At 36.1% G+C, this 4711-nt stretch overlaps 1 pseudogene; it reads right to left on the bottom strand.

Annotated features, from left to right (window-relative positions):
• Positions 1 to 1855: 1855 nt before the first annotated feature.
• The window catches only part of LOC135221266 (uncharacterized), a 4547-nt pseudogene continuing 1691 nt past the window's right edge, over positions 1856 to 4711 (bottom strand).

A 4711-nucleotide genomic window follows, 5' to 3' on the forward strand; every position in this document is an offset into this window, starting at 1 on the left:
TTGCAACCCTCTAGCCTTATTAGTTTATATTTTATTTAAGGGGTAAAGTTAGCCTCTGGCAACGATATAGCATAGGCCACCACCGAGGCTCATACAGCATTATACCGAGACCATCGAAAGATAGCTCTATTTTCGGTGTCCTTGATTATACGCTGTAACTGTTGTACAGAAAACCCGATTGCGCTGAAGAAACTTGGGCGATTTGTTTACTTGTTTAATAGAAGTCATTGATTGTGCAAGCAATGGTAACCTTGATTATATTGTCTCCTAAAGAAAACGGTGTTCAAAGTTTTGTTGATTAATTGATGTCTATGTTATGTCAACGCTGACAAACTGCACGTGCATACATGCCAACGTATTAAAAGGCATCTAAAAGAGTTGTTTATCCTTTAATATCATTGCAATACCTTTGTCAGTGAACAAAGGTTTCCATAGAATCCAGATCAAATTCTGGAATGATATTAGCCTGAGGGAAAGATATATTTTTTTAATTATATTTGTTTCACCAGTTAAAAAATAAAATAATGAAAAACTTATTGAAGTCATTACTGAGGAGAGAGAGAGAGAATGAAAACTGCTTTGTTCTGGGTGGGGAGCGTATTCAAGAAATAAATAGACAGCTAGACTGCTGATATGTGTATGAGAGAGAGAGAGAGAGAGAGAGAGAGAGAGAGAGAGAGAGCGTGTGTGTAGGAGAGCGAAAATTGTGCTTTGGACTGTCGGGATGAGCATTTTAAAGAAACAGATAGACTGTTAGGCAAGAGACAGGTATTAGAGATAGATTGAAAAATGTATTTTAAGCAAGTACGGAGAAGTGTGATAAAAACACTCACACATGTATGTGTGTGAACGAGAGACTGTCAGACAGACAGACAGACAAACAGATGGCGAGGGAGGGAAAGACGCATGTGAAAAAGAATGATAAATGTACTTTTGGTTAGTGCTTTTACGGTGAATTAGAGCATGTAAGTATATGAGAAATAAAGAGAGACACGTATATCTGAGAGGAGGGAAAATGTGCTTGGGTTGTCAGGGGGAAGTATACTTAAGAACCACATAGATCACTTGATTGTATGTATGTAAGAGAGAGAGAGAGAGAGAGAGAGAGAGAGAGAGACATATGGTTTGTAGAATGAAAATTTCTTGGTCTGGTAGGTGGAAATGTATTCAGGAATCAGGTACGCTGTTAGATAGTACTTATTAATATTAGTGCATGTATATATATATATATATATATATATATATATATATATATGATATATATATATGAGAGAGAGAGAGAGTAAAATTGTGCTTTGGGCTGGTAGGTGGAGGAGTTTTCAAGAAACTAATAGAATTTCAAACTGTTTTGGTTGTATATAGGAGAGAGATAGAGAGAGATAGATGCGTAAGATAGAAAGATTAAGAGACAGGATGTTAAGCAGTGTAAAGGTGTTTGTAAGTAAAAGAGAGAGAGAGAGAGAAGATATTAGCCATTAATCTTGTAACTAACACAAAGTTACCACAAGTAGAAGCAAATAAAAAAATTTTAAACTTTTTAATACGGATTTTCTTACCTCTTAATCATTATCAGTACTTTTTGGTGATCACTACGGAGAGGACACAAAGTATTGATACAGACATAGCCTTATATCTGAACATTGGATACACACTCGCATGGTGGAAATACCGCACCACAAGAAGTTGTGAACTATTGGGTACATCAGCTTTATAAATTTTTGATAAATGATTGTTCCAAGAACAGAAAATAACTAATGCAAAAGACAAAAATCCAGCAGGAGATTTACTACAAATACAGGTACAACAAAACAGTTCACCGAGAAAAATTATTTATTTTTCCGGCCTTAAAAACCTCTTAGAATCCAATAATGATGTGTTGTTCCTAAAAAGAAAAACAATATTTTATTTTATTCTTGAATTACGTCTGCTGTTTTGCCTTTTAAGATTTCAAGAATAAGCATGTATGACGACGAAAACTCATCTCAATCCTAATATTTTTCACATGTAAAACCTTCTGATTTTATATGCAGGGTAGCTTGCAGTGTTTAAAATAATTGGATACAGACTCTTCGTTTTGTTTCGTGGCGTTTCCCTTGGGTTCAGCACGGATACTCCAGAAATATATATCCAAATGTGCTGTACATCTTGTCTTGCAAAGAGCCTCTTCATTATCCTCTTGAGATGTTTCAGCCTCCTTCGGATTACTTAAAGATGAAATATGCTTTCAGTTGTATTGTCTTATGCAGAAGCTTCATTATTGATGGTTCTCACTTCTATGTTTGTCTCCTTACATTCTTGAGAAACGATTTGTTCTCACCAAGACCTCTTAGGTCATTCTTTATCTTCTAGAAAAGATAGAACTTTCAACCAGTCACCGTCCTGTTTTATTTTTTCGATGAAGCAGAGGCGAAAACAGATGATGGTATTTGAGCTCATCCTCATGAACTTCAAAAGCATTGTTAGGTATTGGTATAAAACCTAAAAACGAGTTCTTAACGATTTGGGAAATAAGTCTAAAAGGAGGAGCAAAAGCAGTACATAAATATATGCCCCTCTTACGAATGATGTTAAGAAAATAATCCAGATTAAAAACGGCTTCCTGTAACGGAATGTCTTCATCTCGATCCAGGCATTTTTTTTTCGGTGATGGGGATGGGGGAGAACCCTAGCCCTGTTGCAAGACCCAGAATGCCAGTGACAAGGTGGCGCCCGTGACGTCACTGATTGGTCACGACCTCATACGGTCGGGCAAAAATTCTGATACACGTTTGAAAAGACATAAAATTTCTGAAGTAAATAACATTGCATAGAAATTCATGTGCACAATAAGGTATGTTATAGTATCATTTTATTCCGCACTTTTCAAAGCATGAAGAATGATTTTTTATGTCTATTTGGATAGGCAACTAGACCCCACAAAATACACGAGGAATCTAGGCTATCAAGCCGGGCTTGTACTCGAATATAAATAACATCAGTATATACTGATTAATATAGGGATCATTAATCAGATATTCATATACGTCCAGTATATGACGGTGGATCTCTTCCAGTCTTACACCCCCGTCACACTGAACTCGTTCTCACTACGTCCCGAAATTTTTTGCCAAACGGACTCAAACTGTGTTCGAACGGAGTGGACGTAGTAGCAACCTTTTACGATCTGTTTACGAGCTTCATGGACGGGCTAGAACGGGAAGGGTGCTCCAGAACTTTGAGCCTGCCCAAAATATTTTGCTGTCCATCCCGTCCTGTAATTAGATGGAGGGACAATGTACTTAAAACCAGGATTAATAAAGTATTAATCCTGCTTAAAAAGAGATGGACGTACTATAAACGGAACTGCTGTACTTCGATCCTATTGCTATTAGGGACGTGTTACGATGTGGTGCAGGCTGGCGTCTATTGGCAGTATACAGCCCCAGTAACACCAAACTACTAACGTTTCCAGAGGCCGTGTAATAGTGTTTTTTTTAAATAACTCCTAAAATAACTAATGGATTTCCATGATATCAAAGAAGGGAGCGCTTCATACAATGGCTTAATTTTGGGAAATACTGTGCATTGCCAATTACGTTTCATTAACTTTTTTACTTAAGAAAATGAGGCTAAAGCCAGTCTTAGCCACCCACACATTCGCAAAAGTGATGACGTCCCTCAGTGACGTTGGTATAACGTTTCTTCCCCTGTACCTCCCATCCCCCGAATTGTTAAACGCCTGTTTAACTCCATAGATAATTGTCATATGACCTACCCCAAGCAATACGAAATTCTTTGTCAGTAAAAGTTCAGCATACCTGGTAATGTGATTCGTGACTTTAGACTTTACCTAAACACAAGACCAACCTTTTATATCTTACCCACTCACATTGAAGATCAAGAATGAGACTTGTGACAGGAGACGAAAGAAGCCATGCTAACCCTACACTTCGCACTTCAAGCGAGTGTTGGTAAAGCAATAGAAATATAGTTTTCTTTAGGTTAAGCCGTAGGACTCATTCTTCCATACAACACAGGTTACTCGATACATCAATTGCCAGGAAGAAAATGACAGAGAGGATTGTTTGATATAATTTATCATATCAATTTCACAAGAGAGAGTAGCTTGAATTCCTTAGAAGGTAGACTTCTAAAAGATGTTTCATATAAGGGCATTGACATCGGCCATTTGATAAATTTTGAAATCATATATATATATATATATATATATATATATATATATATATATATATATATAATATATATATGTGTGTGTGTGTTCATACATAATAAGATTTATTATATTTCAACCTATAGTTTTATATATTTATTTACGTTATAAGTACCAGTACCTATTTTTGTTACTTAAAGGGTATGTGACAAATATCATTGCGACTTTGTCACTGGAATTATACCAGACTTCAATTAATGAACCAATCAACCTTACTTTGAGAAATCAATTGACATTGTCTACATGCTAAGATGATATACTCGCATCAAAGTATTCATTAGCTTTGCTTTTCCAAAATAATGTTATCACCAATTGCTGGAAAGCATAGATATATGAGGGATGAAAATAAAACAAGAAATGGACACTTATACATTTTACTCATCATCACTCTCAAGGAAAAGATCGTTTTCCTCGTCACTATCAATGTTGATGATGACCGGATCTATACTGTATTGAATATTATCTGAAAGCCAGTAATCATCTTCAAAATATCTTGATCTC

This window comes from Macrobrachium nipponense, chromosome 2 (assembly GCF_015104395.2).
Source record: "Macrobrachium nipponense isolate FS-2020 chromosome 2, ASM1510439v2, whole genome shotgun sequence".
In the NCBI taxonomy this organism is placed as follows: Eukaryota; Metazoa; Arthropoda; class Malacostraca; order Decapoda; family Palaemonidae; genus Macrobrachium; species Macrobrachium nipponense.